The sequence below is a fragment of the Pan paniscus genome, chromosome 14, assembly GCF_029289425.2.
Source record: "Pan paniscus chromosome 14, NHGRI_mPanPan1-v2.0_pri, whole genome shotgun sequence".
NCBI classification, from domain to species: Eukaryota; Metazoa; Chordata; class Mammalia; order Primates; family Hominidae; genus Pan; species Pan paniscus.
The window spans coordinates 93,877,736-93,893,229 of record NC_073263.2 but is presented as its reverse complement, the minus strand read 5'-3'; the positions used below and the strand labels follow the sequence as shown (position 1 = coordinate 93,893,229).

The window sequence follows — 15,494 nt, the reverse complement described above, 5'->3', positions numbered from 1 at the left end:
TATTTAGTTCTTGCTCTAGCCATTAGAAAGAATCGCCAGCATCAATGACTAGAATACTGCTAGCTACATAGTAAATTCTCTGTAATACTTGATGAACTAAGGAATAAATTACGAATGTTAGTCTAAAATTGTGCAAAATGGGTTTTTGTCTCATTACTACTGTTGATTAGTCAAAATTATCAAAATAATCTATTTCACCTGTTAGTAACTGATAACATGGGAAAAGGAGCAAAACTTGTGGTAACATGCTTTGAACTATTTTTAAAATAAGTTGAATGAATCTTAGTTATATTACTATTGTTGTATCAGTAGGAAGTAGCAATTATAAAGAATCCATGATTTAATATGAAATAGCATGATTTCTTTGTGGAAAAGTATCAGTACAACTTGTTATCAGAATTACTTGTCAAGTTATAGAGCAAAAGCTTTACAGCCTACAAGTTCAGGGCACATATGACTTTGTAATCACCACATGATGACTTGCGTTTTGACAAGGTCAAACATAAAATATGTGTTAAAATGTTGGTAACAAGACTTATTAATAGAATGCATGGAAAAAGTGGCAAAGACAGATTTATTAACTTTATTCCTGTGAACATTAGGCACATAACAACTTCTAAAAAATTACTGTTACAAAAAAGACACGTATTTCAATTCAAAACAGCTAACTTCTCTTAGTTGTGCATGGTGTAAATTTTGAACATTTTTATTAATTAATTCATGTTCTATAGAAATAAATTTTAAGTAATTTCAAAATGCCTTAATAGGTTTTGGAATAGAATAGAGAATCATTTATTACCAGATGTTTAGTGGTAAGATAATAAAGTCAACATTTAGCCATCCCCTAAAATTGCTAAGGCTGTAATCATTTATTTTTGAACTTCAAAAACCAATCATTGAAATAATCTTAAACTTTTGTGCATGATATATTCTGGTTATTTGTTTATATATAGTCTGCTTTATATTTATTTACTTAGTAATTTTTAATAACTTTTGCTCCATAAATCTACCACTCAAAAAGAAAAGTTAAAACAAACCAAAAGCTTCCTTTCAATCTTACCTCTCCATTTTATAATCTGAGACAAATTGAGAATCTTTCCATTCCCATGCTTGTCCTTTCCTTACTTTCTTTATAGTCAGGTATTACTTTATATGAAAGATTTCATGATGCATGCAATCTTTAGGAACATACTTTTTCTATATTTTTCAAGATAAATCCATGTTGTTGTTTACCATTATATTTCTTTTAAAACTCGTATCATCATATGACTATCTGGAAGTTACTTCATCAAGTCTCCCACTGATACACATTTCAATTGTTTCCAGACTTTTGCTATTGTGAACAGCACCACCATCGATATTATTTTTTCCAATATCCTCCACTCTTATTTTGCAAACAGGTGTACATGGGCAGGTGTTGCTCTTGGATATATACCAAATATGGCTGGGTTTTCAAGTGCATAAATATTTTAATTTTGATTGTTTAGAAAATAAAACTATTTTCAAAACTGGTTTACTAATGTATACTTCCACCAGTGATATATCAAGACACCATAGATACACATCTTCTCCAACATTGTTATTCCAGACTTAATATTCTTGGTGATACAATAGGTGGAAAATGGCATCATACGGCTATCTTGATTGGAATCTTCATGATCAGTAATGTTATTGCCTATCATATGTTTATTGACTACATGTGTTTTTATTTCTGCAAAATATCTACTTATGTCTTTTGGCAGTTTTCCATTGAATTATTAGCATTTCCTTATTCATTTTTAAGAGTTCTTTATGTGTTCTTGACACCAATACTTTTCTAGTTGTGTACAATTATCCAAGTTTGTAACCTAGCTTCTTGCTTAGTTTATGGTAACATTTTAAGAATTAATTCTCTTAATATAATTAAACACAACATTTCCTGTTATAACCCACCTTTTATGAATAACACATATTGCTTGAGTCTAATAGATGTTCATTTATATTTTTAGCCACGTTTTTTGATATTTTTACATAAATGATTAATTTTTTGTGTCAATATATGAGTTATTCAATTTTTTTCATATGTTTTTCAGGTTCATTTGTGGAATAGCCCCTTCTCTGTCGCACTGATATGGCATGCCAATTTTGTCATATAATGAAGTTCCACACAAGCATGGTTCTGTTTCTCAGCATTCTGACTGTTTCTGCACCTATGTCACACTGAATAACCAAAGCTCAAGAGTTAAGTCATCTGGTTTAACAGGTATCTCATCACTTCTTTTCTTCTGAGCATCTTATATATTCTTTGTTCTTTACTCTTCCACAAAAATCTTAAAATCACATTCTTGAGTTTTATAAATAATTACTTCGGAATTTTGATTGGAACACTGATGAATTTAGAAAGAATCATTATTTCACACTATTGTCATCTTGCCCGTGAACATGATACGTCTTAATTGGTTCCTCTAATTCGTATCATTTTCTCTGTATTTTTTACATCATAGATTTATTCTTAGATACTTGTTATTCTCTCATACAATTTTAAGTTATATATTATCTTTAATTAAACTTTCTAGTTTGCTGCCTTTGTATAGAAATGCAACTGAAATTTCTGTACTAATTGTCTCTATGCATCAATTTTTATCTACGACCTTGTTAAACACTTGTATTATATCAAATAATTTGTAGGTGGATTCTTTTTTGTTTTGTATGTAAATAACATCATATGGAAAAATAACTTTTTTTTCTCAATTACAATCCTTATATTCTTATCTGTATCTTGGTATTGCCTGAGGTAGGGCCTTGAAAACAATGTTGAACAGAAATGTTCATTGTGGACTTCATAACCTTGTTTCTGTCTTTAAAAATATTGCTACCAATATTTTAACATTAAATGTAATTTTATTCCATATTTTTAATAAATATGCATTAAGTAGAAATCGATTCTGATAAATTGTGTTATTTATCAGAATGTGTGTATCAATTTTACCTAATTTTTAAAAATTATATATACTATTCCCATACTATCACTAAAATCTCTACTTTGTATGTAGTTAGTATCTTTTCATTTGTACGTTTGTTATTTATTTTTTGTCTTTTCCTGATGATCTCAATAGAAAAACGTATATTTTGTTAGCGTTTTTAAAATATTTTAAAATAAATAATATATTATTGAAATAGAAAATAAAAACTGACTTAAAAATATTAACCAAGTACAAAATTTTTTCATTGTGGATATTTGTGCAGCAAAGCTTCTGAAGACTTGTAGGCTAGAGAAGAGTGGCTATATGACTTTATACTGAAATAGTCTTTTTTGTATACAATTTTAACTTCTGTTACTTTCATCAAAACTTTCAAGTTATTACACCATTGCCTTGTTTCCAGTGTTTGTGTTGAGAAATTTGATATCTATATAATTTTTATTCCTTTATATGTGACTTATTGTCTCTCTAAACTTTTTGAATTGTCTTGGTCTTTTAAAAACTATTTTATTGTAAATTGACAATTTATAACATATATTTATGGAGTAAAAAGTCATGTGATGATTTATATATACAATATGTAATAAAATTAAGCTAATTAATATACTTACGCTCTCAAACACATCAATTGTGTGGTGAGAACTTTTGAAATTGACTCTTAGCAATTTTGAAATTACAGTACATTATTTTCAACTATATTCACCATGCTGTGCAATAGATCTGAGCAAACAAGAACTTTCTTCTGTCTGAGATTTTGGGCCATTTGACCATAATCTCTCTATTCTTCCCAGCCTCCAATCTCTGTAACTATCTTTGTGCTCTCTGCTTCTATGAGTTCAATTGTTTTAGATTCTACACATAAGGGATTCTTATGTGTAGATTCTACACATGTATTTGCCTTTCTGTGCCTACCTTGTTTTACTTAGCATAATTCATTTATTTCTCTATTGACTAATTGTTCTAGTAAGGACTTTCAATACTATGTTGAATAGGAGTGGTGAAAGTGGGCATCCTCATCTTGTTCCAGATCTTAAAGGAAAGCTTTCCAATTTTTTACCACTGAGTACAGTGTTAGCTGTGGACTTCTCATATATGGCCTTAAGTGTGTTAAGGTACATTCTTTCTATACTAAATTTGGTGAAAGTTTTTATCATGAAAGAATGTTGAATTTTGTCAAGTGCTTTTTTCTGCATCTAATAAGAGAATTATATGGTTTTTGTCTTTCATTCTGTTAATGTGATGTATCACAGTTACTGATTTACTTATGTTGAAGCTTCCTGTGTCTCGAGAGAAACACCGCTTGATCATGATGGATGATCCCTTTAATGTGTTGATAAATTCAGTTTGCTAGAATATAATGGAGGATTTTTATATCTATGTTCATCAAGGATATTGGCCTGTAGTTTTATTTTCTTGTAATGTCCTTGTCTGACTTTGGTATCAGGGTGATGGTGACTTGATAAATGAGCTAAAGAAAGAGTTCCTCCTCTTCAATTTTTGGGAAGGCTTTGAGAATTAGTACTAGTTCTTTAAAAAATAGGTAGAATTCAACCATAAGCCATCAGGTCTTGGGTTTTTCTTCGATGGGAAAATTTTTATTACTGATTCAATCTCCTTACTTCTTATTGGTCATTTCAGATTTTTTATTTCTGCATGATTCAATCTTGGTAGGTTGTATATGCCTAGGAGAATATTCATTTCTTCTGGGTTATCCAATTTGTTGCTATATATTTATAATAGTTGCTTATGATTCTATTATGTGGTATCAGTTCTAATGTCTCTGATTTCACCTCAGATTTTATTTACTTGAGTCTTTTTTTCTCGTTAATACAGCTAAAGGTTTGTTCATTTTGTTTGTGTTTAAAAATAAATTAATTTAAAAAAAAAAAGAAAAAACCTGGCTGGGTGCGGGGCTAACACCTGTAATCCTAGCACTTTGGGAGGCCAAGGCGGGCAAATCACCTGAGGTCGGGAGTTCGAGACCAGCCTGACCAACATGGAGAAAGCCTATCTCTACTAAAAATATAAAACATTAGCCAGCTGTCATGGCGCATGCCTGTGATACCAGCTACTTGGGAGGCTGAGGTAGGAGAATCACTTGAACCTGGGAGGTGGAGGTTGCAGTGAGCCGAGATCATGCCATCGCACTCCAGCCTGGGCAACAAGAGTGAAACTCCATCTCAAATTAAATTAAATTAAATTAAAAATTTTAAAAACCTGACGCTTAGTTTCATTAATCTTTTGTATTATTTTGCTAGTCTCCATTTCATTTACTTCTACTCCAATCTTTATTATTTCCTTCCTTCCCCTACCTTTGTGTTTAGTTTTTCTCTGGCTCCTTGATGAATAAGATTAATTGTTTGAAATCTGGGTTTTTTTTAGGTAAACATTTATTGTTATAAACGTTCCTCTTAGAACTTCTTTTGCTGTATTCCATAAGTTTTGGCATGTTGTGTTTCCATTTTTGTTTGTCTCAAGATATTTTTAAATTATTGTTTTAAAAATTGTATTGACCCATTAGTTGTTCAGGAGCATGCTGTTTAATTTATATGTATTTGTGAGTTTTTTGAAATTCCTCATTATTGATTTCTAGTTTTATACCATTGTGGGTCAGAGAAGATTCTTGCTATAATTTCAGACTTCTTGAGAAAACTCAGGCTTTTGTCATAACAGGTGATCTATCCTGGAGAATGTTCTCTGTGTGCTTGAGAATATTGTGTATGCTGTTGCTATTGGATGGAATGTTCTGTATATGTCTGTTAGGTCCATTTGATCTAATGTGTTGTTCATGTCAATGTTTTCTTATTAATTTTCTGTATGAATAATCAGTCCATTGTTAAAAGTGATATATTAAAGTCTCTTACTATTATTGTATGGCAATCTCTCTCTCTCAAAATCATTTCATATTTGTTTTATATTTTTAGGTGCTCCAATGTTGAGTATATGTATACTTACTATTATTATATCCTCTTGATAAATTGACCCCTTTATTATCATATGATGTTCTTATGTGTCTATTTCAGTTTTTGAGCTTTTCTTTTTGTTTTCATTTGCATGGAATATCTTTTTCCATCCCTTTATTTTCAGTCTGTGTGTGTCCTAAAATACAAGGTGAGGCTCTTATAGGCAGCAAATAGTTGGGGCTTTTTTATCCTTTCAGTTACTTTCTTTTTTGGAGAATTTAATGCATTTATATTCAAGGTAATTATTGATAGGCAAGGACTTACTATTACCATTTTGTTAATTGTTTTCTGGTTGTTTTGTAGATACTTTGTTTCTGCCTCTTATGCTGTCTTCCTTTATGTATTGATTTTTTTTAAGAAGTGGTATGCTTTGACCTTTTTAATTTTTTGTCCTAATAATTTTTGCTTTGTGTTTCTCATGAGGTTTACATATAAGATGTATATATATATATATATATATATATATATATATAAAACAGCCTATTTCAAGCTGATAAAACTTAACTTGCATACAACTCCACACTTTTGCTCCTCCCACACACATTTTATGTTACTGAGGTCAGAATTTACATCACTTTGTAATGTGTGTCCCTTGACGATTTATTTCAGCTATAGTTTTAATAGTTTTGCCTTTTAATTCTTGTACCAGGGATAAAATTACCTGTGATCATTACAGTACTTCAGTATTCTGAATATGGCTCTGCTTTACTTATACCACTGAGCTTTGTAGTTTCATATGTATCATTATTAATTTGTGACTTTTTGTTTCAGCTTAAAGAAGTCCTTTTAGCAACTCTTACAAGACTGGCGTAATGATTATGACATCCCTTTGCTTTCATTTTTCTGGGAAAGTTTCTATTTCTTCCTCATTCCTAAAAGACCAATTTTCTGATTAAAGTATTTTTGGTTAAAAGCTTGTGTTTCTTCAGCACTTTGAATATGTCATCCCACTCTTTCCTGGCCTGCAGTGTTTCTCCTGAGAAATCTGCTGATAGTGACACTTCTTTGTATGTGATGAGTTTCTTATTTCTTGCTGCTCCAGAATTTTTTGTCTTTGATTTTTGGTAGTTTGATTATTATGTGTCTTGATTAACACCTCTTTCAGTTGTATTTGAGTGAAGACTTCTGTGCTTCCTACACCTGGATGTTGGCATCTGTTCACAGAATATGGACGTTTTTTTTAGCCCTTATTTCTTTAAATATGCTCTATGGCCCTTGTTCTCTTTATTCACCTTCTGCAACTTCTATTGTGTAAGTTTGGTCTCTTCATGGTGTCCCATAATTCCTGTAGGATTTCGTTACATGTTTTCATTCTTTTGTCTTTTGGCTCCTTTGATTGAATAATTGTAAATTTTGTTTTCCAGCTCACTGATTTTTTTCTGCTGCTTAATCACATCTTCTGTTGAATCTATTTAATTTTTCAGTTCAATCATTGCATTCCTCATCTCTAGGATTTCTATTTTTTAAAATTGTTTCTATTTTGTTGTAAAGCTCACTTTGTGAGTTGTCTTCCAAATTTTACTTGATTTTTTTATCCATATATTCTTATAGTTTACTGAACTTCTTTAGGAAGAATATTTGGAATTGTCAGTCATTGCAGAGATCTCCATTTCTTTAGGGTCCATTATTGGAGCTTTATTAGTTTCCCTTGGAGTGTAATGATTCCCTAATTCTTCATAATCCTTGTGTGCTTGCATTGTTTTCTGTGAATTTGAGGAGACGGCCTCCTCTTCTGATCTTTTTAAGTGTTATTTGGCAGGAATAGACCCTTGCTATTTAAACTAGCCAGTGACTCTGGAAAGGCCAGTTGGTGACAATCCCAGGCAGGCAGATCTTGTTATGTGTTCTCTAATTCATGGGGTCACTGACTTTGCTGTAATGTCAGGTGGGGCTGCTAGCTGAGTTCTGCCATCCAGAATTGCTGGCAAGATTCTGCTGTCAGGAAGAGCTGCTGGCTGGATACTGCTTTCCCTTCTATTCAGGCTAGGAAGCAGAAGTATTTCCTGGCCAGGAAATTCTACTGTATGGGATCTGCAGTTGAGCAGGGCTACGGGCTGTGCTCTGAGATTAGTCAGTCACTGCTTGGGACAGGCAGGATCAGAAGCTATGCTCCTTGGAAATACATGACTGAGGATTGCTTCTCACTCAGATGGAGGCCTGTGGTGAGCTTTTGGCTGAGTGGCCATTTGATGGCTCAGGTCAAGCAGGTCTAGCCTCTATACTTCCCCAAAATATATGGGGGTGGGAGTGTCCCTGCCTGGGCAGGGTCATTAGGTCATGCTCTGAGGCAAAGTATGGAGATTAGCTATCCAGAGACTCAAAGTAAAATGAACTTCTTACCTTACTTATGAAGGCAATCAGCTCAGTTTTAAAGAGTGGTTATAAAGTCAGCTGGTATCACTGATTGAGCTGTCAAGAACACAAAAGTACCAGCGAGATCTGTAGGCTGGTCACTAAGAGCTCTACCTCCTTTGTTTCTATCTGACCTCAGGCAGTTTAGCTATGCCTTTAGCCCCATTGTTCCCCCTGAGTTGAGACTGAAGTGGGCTTTCTGGGAAGTGTCTCAGAATGCTAGGGAAGATTGGATGCCTCCAGTTTTCTTTCCCCCAATGTAGAAACTGTGGGCCCAGGGAAATCCTCTGTCTGGCATTGTGCTGACTTCAGAGGGGATGAAGGACAGCATCATAGTGAGGTAATTCCTACTCATCTAATTTATTTTCATTCAGTTCCACAAATGACGTGGGTGTCTCAAGATAGTTGCCAAGTATCGAGGTTTTCAAAAAGATGCGTGGTTTTTATATAGTTGCTAGCTATACTTTCTGTGGGTGTTGGGTGGCATGGGGGATTGGGGCGGTTGGTAGAGATTGCAGCCCAAGACTTCCTATTCTTCTATTTTGCTGATGTCATCTCCATTTCTTTGTCTTTTAAATGCTACTACTATGTGTGGGTTGTTAGTTATTTTTTCTCTTTCATACATTAGAAAGTATACTTTATATTACATACATTCAATCTGTCTTTTATATTTTTAAATGCCAGAACAGTCATTATGATTACTTTTCGCATAGTTCTTCCTCACAATTTTACTTCTCTTTCTGTGATCTTTTGAAATATTTCTTTGGTCTTGTTTTTTGATTTGCTTATTTTGTTATATTACTATGATATTCTGAATTTATTGAATGTTTCATGGATCATAATTATTCTGGTAACTCCTCATGCACTTTTATTTAATATTACTAACATTTTTCTCTTGATATATTATGCTGTTGTATTTTTATTATGCTAATTCAAAAGTACTGGTCCATCTGTTCTTACAGTTGTGTTTCTGAGGAAATCAGTAATCCATCATATTGCTTTTCTTTTGAAATCAATGATATTCTCTTCAAATGTCTCATGATTTTGACCTGTTTACTCATATTCTCATATCATATAATCAGTCAGCTAATATATGAAAAAAGACCAAACTTCAGTCTTTGGGAAGAAAAATGCATTTAGTGAATAGTTGTTGTAATCAAAAGTTTGACTATGGAAAACTTTTAAGACTCACCCCTATTTCTGCCCCACATTGTTGCAAGCTGTTGAGAGAGCCTGATGCTTTCTCCTCTGGTGCTGGCAGGAGGTTCAGAACTACAGAAGACCCTGCCTGCAGTTGTGAACCTCACTTTGACCACTCCCCAAAACCACCATAAAAATTCCAAACCAGTCTTTTTCCTTTTATCAGTCATTTTTGGACCAAATTAGGAAGACTGTCCTGCTCTCCCATAAATCCTCATTCAGTAATAAGCCTGTTTACATAATTTTGGTGTATGTATAGAATCATCAGTCTTCTCATCTGAACCAAATTTTGGGTGAAGTCCTTCTAATTCTGCAGGGTGGCCTTCTAATTCTGCATCTATCTAATTCTGCAGTGATAGATGATGATATGGTTTAGCTGTGTCCCCGCCCAAATCTCATCTTGACTTGCAGTTCCCATAATCCCTGCATGTCGTGGGAGGGACTTGATGGGAGGTAATTGAATCATGGGGTGGTTACTCCCATGTTGTTCTCATGATAGTGAGTTCTCAGGAGAGCTGATGGTTTTATAAAGGGGTTTCCCCTCTTTACTTGGCATTTCTCCTTCCTCCTGCCATGTGAAGAAGGGTGTGTTTGCTTCCCCTTCTGCCATGATTATAGGTTTCCTGAGGCTTTCCCAGTCATGTGGAACTGTGAGTCAATTAAACCTCTTTTCTTTATAAATTACCCAGTCTCAGGTATTTCTAGAAACCTTAGAAGGAAATTCTTCTTAGATTCTAACCTCCCCACTCCCCAAATGTTGAGGTTTGAAGCAGGCTGGGCAGGAAAACAACAATAAAAAATTATTCCTCAATTATCTATTATCTCAGTTCCCAAAAAACAGGCTTCCACCATTTGTCCCAAAATAATGAAACAGAGAAGACAATAGATTAGAGAAGATAGGAATGGATAATAAGATATGCCCTGAAAACTTTTTGATATGGAAGGAAATCAAATGTTTCAAATTAATTTTATAAATAATAGGTTTTAACAGAATATAAAATCCCACTATATTTTATTTATATTAATTAATGAAGATTATGCTGATCAGTTCAAATGTTGGAATTGTGATTTTGAAACCACTAATATTTTATTGAAATGTGGTTAGAGTTAGAAAAAATTACTGAAAATTTAATTTTATAAAAATTATGCTAAGATCTGTCCACTTTAAAAATATAAGGCATTATTATAAATCAAGATAATTATATTATTGTGTTTCAATACATTTCTGATTCATATCTAAATAGCCTAGTTTGCCTAGTTTGTCAAAAGCAGAATTTGAGAACTCACATAATGGAATAAGCAGCTGTAAGAAAAATAAAATAGTAATATACCATAAAGTGATTTCAGTTCCATTTCAAAGGAAGGGAAAATAAAAGGAGCAGTTTAACGACAAAAATATTAGCACAACTACAAAATCAAACTGAAAGCATTATACGCTTTTTCATAATATAGGGCAATTGAACCTCACTTGCTCTTCCAAACTCTATCACTAATTTGCAATTTCCTGCCCTGCTGGCCTCCTGGGATGAAGGCACAGACATATTGATCTAACTGACGGTGAAGTATCACTTTGCAGTAAGTGTCTAAGTGGTGTGGCAACACCCAGTGCTTTCTGATAGCTACAAAGGAGGACACTACCAGATCTATCTTGTTATTTAGAAATAAGATAAATGTTTCTCTGTAAATGAAACAGAAAACAAATTATTGTTGCAAACTTCACATCTCACTATGGTATAGTTTCATGTATTATCTATTTAAATTATTTTAACTAAAATGGTAAATATACAAATATCTTACGTTGTAGATGGTGAGGCAAAATATAAATTACTGAATAATGTCCTAATATATGAAAGGGAAGTGCATGGAGATATTTGTACATAAGTATGATAAAATAATATTTATAGATCTAAATAAATACACTGAAGAGAACTCTGAATCTCTGACCAAAGCTAAAGTAATACAAAGTGGTTATATGTTTTTGGATTTGTTAGAAATTAGAACATTATCTTAAAAACAATGAGAATTAATGAAAGTTTTTTAATCCAGAGGCTGGAGTTAAAATACTCATATTTTTCAAGGAATCATTTATGATTGTCTTAGACTATTTGGGCTACTGTAACAAAATACCTTAAATTTGGTAATTAAAAAAAAAACTTATTTCTCACAGTTCTGGAGGCTGGGAAGTGCAAGACCAAGATATGAACAGATTCATTATCTGGTAAGAGCCTGTTCCTCATAGACGGTAACTTATGTGTGTCTTCATATGGAAGAAGAGGTGCACAAGCCTTCCCAGGTCTTTTTGATAAGGACACTAATCTCATTCATGAGGGCGGAGGACTCATGACTCAAACACCTCCCAAAGACCCCACATTCTTAATGCCACAATATTGGGGATGGGTTTAAACAATGAACTTCATACACAAACATTTAGACCATAGCAGACATTGTGAACAATGTCCCCCAGTAGCCAGTTCATGGAAATGAGTTAGGAGGCTACTGCAATATTCCAGGGGAGAAACAGTGCTTTGTTGAATGTAGAGTGAAGATTAAAAAGTAGAGCTCAGAGCAGTGGGCACCATAACCGAAAGCAGGCAACTGAATAGGTCAAAGTAGCTGCAAAGGTAAGAAGATGTGGCCTGATTTAGGAATCAAACAATTTGAAGTGATGAAAGTGACACTGGAAGTGTGTGGTGATGGTGAAGTAGAGGAAAAGATCATTGAAGGTATCAGGGAATTGAGAAGCCAATATATTAAACTAATCATCAAGGTAAAGAATGAAAACTTTAGGATAATAGTAAGGCAAATTATGAGCTTGTATGTCCTACGTAACAAAACAGTATTTCTTCTCAGAAACAATCTGCTCCAATTTCCCGTTTCATAATGGCATAAATTGTATTGTCCTTACATCTGACATTTTTATTGGTAAAGATTTCCCCCTCAATAAACGCAACAGCCTAGATTTTCTTAATATTTTATTGACTATACTACATTTTTTATATTATGTAAATAACAATAAACCATTTTAATAAGTTTCACTATGTTGTCCTTGCTAATGCTGGTCTGGAACTCCTGGACTCAAGCAATTCTCCCTTCTCAGCCTCCCAAAGCACTGGGATTACAAGCATGAGCCACTGCACCTAGCTAAGTTTTTAACTAATAAAATTTTATTTTTTATACAAACTTTATTTTACTACATCAGCAACTCACCTCTTAATTATGCAATCAATATATTTTTGAAGAAAATTTACATTTTTTCTGTAAAACAAGTTACTAAAATTCTTATAGCATTACATTGAAATTATTCACACAAATAATTTCATTTAATCTTATAGATTAATTTGTATGATATCGTCTTCTATAATCTTTATCTTACAATTTAAAAAAAATCTTTGTGTCTCTCATATATCTCTTACCAAAAGTTGGAAGTTGACAATATATGATACAACAGTATGCCTTTAAAGATTAGTCCCAGTATAGATGGAACTAGTGACTAAATTTATTTTCTCCATACATGCTTGATGAGATAAAGTTTATTGTGAAACACCAGAGTAAAGCCTCTAGAAGTCCTTTTTATTAGGAAAAATTTATGGAAATTTAATGATGCCTGTAATTTGATATTTTTAAACTATTTTATCAACTAATCTCTACTTGAGAATGTGGACATACTTTTTATTCAAACTTTCCTGAAACTAAAATAAAAATCATTATTTTCATCATGTTGCCAGCAAAGATTGCTTAAAATATGTCTATTACCAAATTTTTTAAAAAATGAAGATGGACTGTAGTAAGCAAATGCAATTTTGAAAACCACATGTTAAGGAGAACTCCTCTGCTGCTTTAGTGCTTTATGAGAGAATAACGTTCATTAGATAATATTTTTGATTTTACAACCAATTGGCCTATCCGATGACACTAAATGCTATATAGTACAAAATATAAGGAGGCAAATGGTTTCATTATTTAATGCATAAAAGCCAGATTGGGTTTTTATACCTGTTAGGTCTAAAAGCCAAATATTTAGGCTCTTTTAAAAGCTACAGCAGTGGTTTATTTTATAATCAATACAACCGTTTGTCTGATTTTTTATTTTATATCTCAACAGTTTCAAGTTCAGCCCTTTCAAAAATCAAAGAAAAAGCAATTAAAATGACATTGCTTAAAATATTAAGGGAATGTTTCCAAGTAAAAATTCTTAAAGTACTTGAAAATCCAAGACTATTTTCATTTTGTAACTATTTTCAAATGTATTTAACATTTAGGTTCAAAGCCAGGAGCAGTGGCAAAGCACCTGTTGTCCCAGCTACTTGAGAGGCTGGAGCTGGAAGATCACTTAAGGCCAAGAGTTCAAGACCAGCCTGGATGACATAGAGAGATTCCCATCTTTTTTTAAAAAGTTAGGTTCAGTCAGATTTCAGAAACTGAGAGTAGACACTCTAGGATTTGATTGCACTGACTTGCTTAATGTTCATTTTTGGCTTGGATCATGAATATAGTCTTTGAATAAAGGGTTACTTTCCCCAATTTGACTTGTTTTCATCATTGTATACCATGACTGTTTCCTTGAAAATAAACTACATAATTACCATTTTCATACAACTTTACTATGGAAATGTGTAATATGTAACTATTTCCTGATTGTGTCCTTAATTAATAATCCAGAATTCCATCTCTACTCAAACAACATCAAATACTAAGGCAGTATTAATTTTAGTAAAATATTTAAACATACATCTTAGTTTGCTATAAAAAGTGAACACTTAGCTACGTGCTCATTTTCATATATATGTTTTTTTGTTCATAGGTACAGATACCCTGCATATTTTTGGCCTCATATGAAGAAAGAAATGTTTTTGAAAGTTTACGTGTGTGCATTTATCATCATAAATACATTTAATTCATTGTAAAGACATAGCAAGATAATCAGCTGTCTCATAATTATAAGGTGTTGATTAGAAAATAGGTACTTACTTTAAATAAAATTGTTATATTAAACTATCTGGCTTTACCTGCCCTTTAATGCCTTTTGAGAATGTCAAGATCTGCAGAAACATAGATTTATTGAAATTAATTCTAAAATAGCACAGCATTTGCAGTGGTTTTGGTAATTCTCTAGCTCAGATGTATAAGCTCAGATTTTTATATACATCCACAGAACATTTTTCACTGTGTAGGAGATCAAAGATTCTTAATCATAATACAGATTGGACACTGCTAGCTAATTGGGTAGTTATAATACCATTTAGTTCATTTCTTAATGGAAAGTTGGAATAAACATAGCAGAAGTGTAGTTAATGTTATAAAGGATGATTCTCTGTATATATTTCTCAATTTTGATGCGTTAAGATGAGCCCGTCTTATCCAAAGCACTTAATGGCTTCTTAAAGATATCCTTGATTACTGAAATACACAAGGCATTCTTATTGGAAACCTTATCAAAGTAAATATTCATAACTGGAAAACAATTCCCCAAAATTAACACATCACAACATAATAAAACATTTTGCTCTGAGGACTGTCTTTATTACCAGCAAGACAAGCATAAAGAAACATTAGAAAAAGAGAATGCTGTAATCAAATAGCATAATGTATATATTGTATATAATATATAATATAAATTCATATGATACATACATATGATATATGTATATACTGGATTCACCTCTATGACCTGTTCTTTGACTAGAAATATTTTGAGATGATCTAGCTTATGTCAAGCCATCACTTAATACTTATTTTTTTAAGAGCAGTTTTAGGTTACAGCAAAAATGGAGAGGAAGATACAGAGATTTCCCACATACCTCCTGCCTTCACACATGCATAGCCTCCCCCATTATCAACATCACACACTAAGTGCTACTTTTAATTGATGAATCTATATTGACATATCATAATCATGCAAAATCCAGAGTTTACGTTAGGATTCACTGTTGATATTGTGCATTCTTTAGGTCTGCACAAATGTATAATAACATGTATCCACAATTAGGGTACTATGCAAAATGATTTCAGTTCCCTATAA

The 15,494-nt window shown here is 32.7% G+C and overlaps 1 protein-coding gene and 1 long non-coding RNA gene across 2 annotated transcripts in view; one reads left to right on the top strand and one right to left on the bottom strand.

Moving 5' to 3' along the window:
• The window catches only part of GPC5 (glypican 5), a 1,460,504-nt gene that overhangs the window by 514,241 nt on the left and 930,769 nt on the right, over positions 1–15,494 (bottom strand). The window lies entirely within an intron of this gene.
• On the top strand, positions 1,993–14,470 carry LOC130540730 (uncharacterized). Its single transcript, XR_008954724.2, has 3 exons — positions 1,993–2,242; positions 11,643–11,693; positions 14,277–14,470. It is a non-coding gene; the product is annotated as an uncharacterized LOC130540730 (long non-coding RNA).